This window comes from Artemia sp. Qi Xiang Cuo, chromosome 1 (assembly GCF_049724085.1).
Source record: "Artemia sp. Qi Xiang Cuo chromosome 1, ASM4972408v1, whole genome shotgun sequence".
NCBI classification, from domain to species: Eukaryota; Metazoa; Arthropoda; class Branchiopoda; order Anostraca; family Artemiidae; genus Artemia; species Artemia sp. Qi Xiang Cuo.
In genome coordinates, this window is record NC_142794.1 from 31,451,791 (window position 1) to 31,458,521 (window position 6,731).

At 35.3% G+C, this 6,731-nt stretch overlaps 1 protein-coding gene across 1 annotated transcript in view; it reads right to left on the minus strand.

Annotated features, from left to right (window-relative positions):
- LOC148956205 (putative imidazolonepropionase) overlaps positions 1–6,488 on the minus strand; it is a 124,113-nt gene extending 117,625 nt beyond the window's left edge. The window contains exon 1 of the mRNA XM_089094495.1: positions 6,446–6,488. The gene's annotated coding sequence lies outside the window, so the exon portion shown is untranslated. The remainder of the gene's footprint in view (positions 1–6,445) is intronic.
- Between the last annotated feature and the right edge of the window lie 243 nt (positions 6,489–6,731).

The window sequence follows — 6,731 nt, forward strand, 5'->3', positions numbered from 1 at the left end:
CTAAGCTTAGCAGTTTCATGGATCTAATACTAGTGATTTTGGCCCAATAACCAGTGCTTTATAGCGTATTTATTAAGGTTTCGTAGACCTAAGCCGGATGCTTTCCTTTTATTTTGGCATTGAACCTTAGCACTGTTTCTCAGTGCTTTATAGCAATGAGATTCACTATTCCTTTCCCTCTTTTTTCTGTTTTAGAGAATCAAATTTAAAAGACTAAGCCTTTTCAGACTAAGCCTTTTCATATGAAGCTAAAGAGCGAATTTAAAACTTAAAACAAACAAAATGTCACTAGATATAAGGGTGTCTAAATATTTGATGATACCAGACTTTGATAAGGTCTATGACAGATACTCTTATTTACAGTGTAGATGCAAATTCTCCAGAATATAGAATTCGTCGATGTTCTGAGGAAAAAACAATATAAGCTGTCAGAAAAAAAATCACTACTTTTACCACTATTACTATAGTGCAAACTTGTCGTAGTGTCGGGCGAAAAAAAAGGAAAAAAAAGGAAATGCTCCTATATCCTAGTGTTGGGCGAAATTTGATATTGATATATCGATCAATACCCAATGTTAAGACTTCAATATTGATGTCGTCAAAATCGATGCTTAAAAAGTCACGCCTCTTTTCCAGCAAATCAAATGAGGTTAGTTTTCCAGGCTTAGTGTTTTAGTTGCAGATAAATTGTGCCTGGCTTAAAACTACCAATAATGTTATTACCCACTATCCAAACTTGATATGACCAAAAGGCGAAATATACTCCTCGTAATATTAGTACCAAAGAACTAGTGTCAAGAATGCCTGCAGTTTTCAGTAAAGCGAACGTTCAAGTCGCAGACAATGAGTGGATTTCTAATTCAAATTTGATGATGGTGCTTACATCCTTTGTGGAGATACCCACAATTCTATCTTTTGGAAATTACCCTCCCATTTCGAAAGTTCTGTTTTCATTTAAGATCTTGAAACACAAACTCGTTCACGAATTTTCTATTGGCTAATGCTAAGGGTATTAGTTAAACTTTCAGGGAACGGTGAGTGTGGTGTTTAAAATACACTATGTACATGTGGGTTACTAAAGGGGTGTATTGGTAATGAACCAGCAACGGCTTAGGGTATTAAACTGAAACCTCCAGGTCTAACAATATCACTTCCCATTTTGTTCCTATTGAGACTACTACTACTACTACTACTACTACTACTGCTAGTGTTGGGCGATATTGGATATCGATATAGATATATCGATGTATCGCATCAGATATCGGTATCGAAACGTAAATATCGATATCGAAAAAGATTTAATTTCGGATTTTTCTTGTATCTACCGGTGAATATCCAGCAAAAAAGATCCAACATAGAAAATTGTTTCGCAAATGGCAAAGAAGAAGAATAATCTATTCAATATACTGACTCATATATGCTGATAGAAAACATGCACAGCTGTATCTATAAGAAGGCATAGCCCATTCCGAAACTGTGTTTAGTGAGGGTGGGCTCTCGAGTGCTGCTGAGAACTTCCAAAAGGCTTGGCTAGATAGAATACCTCCCATGCTTATAGGCCTTGTTCAGATCACACTCGTCAAAATTGCCACATACCTCAATCTACGCTTCTAGAAATTGTATATTACCCCTGTCAATCTTCTCCAAGTTGAGAGTAAATAGCAAAAGAACTGGACTGGGCCTTTCTGAAATCTGTATCAGTAGATCATGTGCCGTGAAAATCGATGTGATTCAGCCACTACAGAATCAAACCAGTTTGTGAGGATCACAAGACCAAGCTTCAGTAGTCAATGCCAGGCAAGCTTTGTCAGCAGCTGTGTCATGGCTCTCTAGATTTTCAGTAGAAAGTCTTTAGTTCCAAGAAAAACTGTTGCACTCAAGTCATGGAAGTCCTATAATATGGGTCTAAGAAATACCTATACGAAGTTGTCATAAAATTAATATCCATGCCTGCCACCAATATCGTTTCTGAGAGTGGATTTCAAGCCTGATTAGTTAATAATCAAATAGTCTTTGGTGACAAACTGTAAGTAAGGAGCAACTCGGCCAAATAGCAGCCGACATTCGAGCCTGAGAAAATTTGTATATTTTTTTTTAGAAAGGGTGGGAACGCCCCTAAAAATTCAATGCATCTTAATAAAAATCACACGATCAGATTTTGCGTATCAGAGAACCATAATGTAAGGTTGTCTACCTTCGTTCTGGAAAAATGTGAAATTTTCTACTTTTTGCCAGAAGAAAGATCACGGATGCGTGTTTATTTGTTCTTTTTGTTGTTTTCTTTGTTACTGTGTGTGTGTGTGTTTTTTTTTTCTTTTCCAGGGCGATCGCATCGAATCAATGGTTAGATAAGATGGAGAGAGGGCTCGTTCGAACTGAAATTAGAGTCCTAATTCCCTTTTTGCCATGCTCCTAGCTCCCATGCTGCTTTTTTCCCAAAGTCATCCGGTCAAAATTTTGAGATACTCATTTTGATCAGCATAGTTGAAAGATCTAGTATCATGTCTCTGTGGATGACACGACCCTGAAAGTCCTCGGAGAAAAGGGTTGTAAGTTATGAAATTTGTCTAGTATTTACATATAGCATTTGTTATTGGAAAATAAACAGACATTTTCAGGAGAAAGTGAATTTTATGTGAGGGATGGGGAATTTTCTGCGGGGGGATTTTGCAAGGGAAGAATTTTCCGTGGCAAGGGAAGCTTCTGGGGAAAAACTTACCAGAACTTACAGGGGGAATTTACCAGAATACAAAATTCTCTTTATTTGATTTACTTTCTCTTTGCCAATTCAATTTTGCTTGTGGAGAAATTCCGGGATCCAACTCCTTTTCAAAGGAGTTGAGATTGTCAGGCGGATTTTTCCGTTGGTGGGTTTTTTACAGGAGAGATTCTCTATTTGAGGAATTTAACGTGGGAAATACTTATCGTTGAGACATTGGAAGGGGAGAATTTCGAGGAAAATTTTCCACGAAGGGAGGACTTACGGCATGATTTGAAAAACGATTAGAAACTAAAAAAAAACAAGTATATTTTCAAACGAAAGTAGGCTTTAAAATAATTTTCCAGGCGGAATTGTCCGCAAGAAGTTTTTTAGCGGAAATTTGCAGCAGGGATTGAATTATCTGGGGATGGGAGATGTTACGTGGAAGGAACTTTCCAAGGAGGAATTTTCTCGGTTGGATTTCCTATGGAGCGAAAAGGTGGATTTTCTGGCATTATTTTAGAAACAAACAGAAATTAAATAGAAAACTAGTCTTTTCAACTAAGAGTAAGGATCATATCAAACAGTTCGTGGTAACGAACTGTAAGTAAGGAGCGACCCGGCTCAATGGTAGCCAAACTGTAGAAAACGGAATTTTGATACCAATAGATACATCAAAAGAACCAGATTTTAATGCTGATTTCAAATATAAAAGTTTCATCAAGTTTAGTCCTACCTATCAAAAGTTACGACTTTCTCACAACTCTATTTTTTTTAAACAATGAAAAACTTTAGCGTAAAGAGCGAGGCGTTGAGGCGGGGGCAGTAGCCTTCGTATACGGAATAATTTCTGTTCGTTTTAAGTTTTAACGTCGTTCCTTACTTTCAGTTAAAAAAAACTTGTTTTTTTTTATTTAATTAAAACTTAAAACGAACAGAAATTATACCGTATATGAGGGAAAATCCCCCTCCTCTACACCTCGCTCTTTACGCTAAGTTTAACGTTTTGTTGGAATTATTTAAGAACAACTCCTGAAACACAAGTGCTGTCTTATTAGATTGAGGACATTGTTAAAATACAAAAAGATACTTTGGCGTGAATAGCAAGGTATTGAGGAGGGGTTATCCCCTCATATATGGAACAATTTCTGTTCTTTTAAGTTTTAGTGTTGCTCCTTACTTTCAGTTAAAAAGAGAATGATTTTTAATTTAATCACTGAAAGGCTGAACCAATTCTCAGGGAAAAATATTGATATGTTGCTGATTTGAACAGCCAAAATTAGCCAGTAGCTAATTTTTTTACACTGAGCCCGAGTAATTCCAAATCATGTTTTTTTTTAGTATTCGTTCATGTAGTAGAAGTTTTTTTGTATTTTTATTCAAAATTTGGAAACAAATTGTGCAAAATACTCTTTAATTACAAATTTTGTCACTGAGTTTTGCCCAAACCTAAAGTTAATCTGAGCAAAAAAACTGATCAGAAATGTCGAAATCGATATATCGATCATCAAATATCGAAAGGAAAAATATCGATATATCGTTTAATCAAATTATCGCCCAACACTAAATAAAACTACCAGCACTCCTACTATTGAACTAAATAAAAATAGCCTATATGCATCCCGGTTTTCAAAACACACCAGGTCATCAAGATATCCAGGCGGGATTTCTTAAGACTAGAATAGGATATAAAGTAGAAGCTTTCAATGAAAGTTTAAATTCCTTTAAAACTGAATTAAAAGCCACTATGTGTATCCTGGTTGTCAATAAAACGTCTCATCAATATCTCAAGAAAGACTGAGGGTGTTAAGTTGAAACTTTCAGGGCTACTACCTATTACTACTTCTGCTCTTACTAGTGAACTAAATCAAAAAGGTATAAATGCATCCAGGTTGCCGAAATAACATAGATACAAATACAATGGCTTAGGAACAGAATAGGGTATTAAGTTTTATTTTCCAGAGGAAGTTGAGGTGGTATAAAACAATATCAAAAGACACTTGGCGTGTGTAGATTTTCAAAAGGGCGTATACTATTGAAAAGTTGTGTCAACATATAAATAGTAAGTTAAAATATGGATTCTTATAAAGAAAAACTGAAAAGATTTAGAATGTTCTTTTTTATCAGTGAAAAATACTATATCGATAAGAAACGAACAGAAACTAATTCAAAAATACTTTTTCCAAAAATAAAGTTTTTCAAAGAAAAGTAAAGAGCTACATTAAACCAAAGATAGGCAGGAATAAAGTTAAATAATTTCTAAGCTTAAAACCAACACAAATTACATTCAATAAATAAATGAAACCCAAAACGAACAGAAATTACACTAAATAACCGAGCCAAACTCAAACGAGCAGAAACTAAAAGGAGTAGGAATGGTGCCCCCGTGCTTTCTAAAGACAAGAATATAATTTGCACGTTACTGAAAGCAAAATACATTATAAATTTTTTTTTTCAACTTTCATAAATCCAATATTATTAAGACGTTCAGGAATGAATCCCAGTATATATCTGAAACTGTCACACTCATTCTTTTTTTTCAGCAACCTCCGTCATGATGGTGATTCTTTTTTGGCATTATGAGAAATAGAAACACCCAGCTCGAAATAAGGATTTTCCCAGAAAAATGCAAATCATTTCACTTTATTCCTGCTCATCTTTTGTACGATGTAGCTCTTTACTTTTCTTTTGAAAAATTTTTATTTTGGAAAAAGTTGTTTAAAATTAATCATAAAATATATCAAACCTGATCTTGTTTGTTAGACAATTGTCAAGAAAATGGAGCAAGGTTCACACTAAAGTGCGTGCGGCAGCGACAATCGAAACAAAGCAAGCACCAGGTTTATTTGCATATATAAGTATACAACTCATATATGCATATACGGCATATATGAAGAGCACACTCTTCTGCATGCTCTTTTCTGAACTAATCACAATAATAAAACAGAGGGAACGGGGTATCATATTTAATGATGTTTCCAAGTAAGATGGTCACTAATCTTACAATTGGGTTCCAGCCCCCAGATAGGGTCAAATATATCCCTTGGATATATACAAAAGTTTTCTTTTGTTTTTTTTTTCAAATTGGCATTACTTAGCATTATAGGATTTCTATTGAAGAGAAATAAGCACAAAAAGAACAACAAAATACCACAAAATGGGGCCGGACATAGAGTTATGTCCGGCCCCATTAGAGGCGAGAGGGCCGGGACGCAATCTTCAAAGCAGTGACCATTACATTTAGAAACTATGTTGAATGGGGAACTGAATCGTACTAAACTTTTGGTATTATTGTGTTTAGTCCAGAAAACATGAAAAAAAGGTTGCCTGTATACATTCTGAATACATGTAAAGACGAACATGAAAAGTGAGGCCGACTAGGAGGCATATGAACTAGTTTTTGGCGCAGAGAAGGTAGAATTTAATGCATAGAATTGTGTATACCAACAATAGACATTAAGCTGTCCCTTATGTATGTATCTTTGGTTATTTACAGCATTCAAGACGTAAAATCGTAATATGTCAAAATTTTGCTTCCAAAGATACGAAATTATCTCAGAGATTTGGCATGGCAGGAGATGAAAGAATCCGCATATTTGACGAATAATAATAACGAGTGTGCACAGACAAAAGCACTTTTATCTCATAATGTGTTTACCCCCTACTTAGCTGTTAACACTCGGAAAGAAAGAATGATCAGGATTTGCACATTTTCACAGTTTAAACACGAGAAAAATAACTTACACTCGTATCAAATGCAGGTATGCAACTGTTGTCTCAAAGGTGAAGTCCAAAATGCTCCCAATGGGGTATCTCATGTTCATTCATGATTTGATAAAATATATGCTACTTTTAAAGGCTGGTTGCCAGAATAGGAACGATTTGTCGTCGCTTCTGCGGCCAGTTTTATTTTTTCTTTCTGGGAAAAGCTAAGCTTTCCTACAAGCAAGTACGAGTGAGATGCTCTTAGGACTCATTCCAAACCACCAAAAATATTATTATTATTACACAATTTTACCTTAGGTTTTGT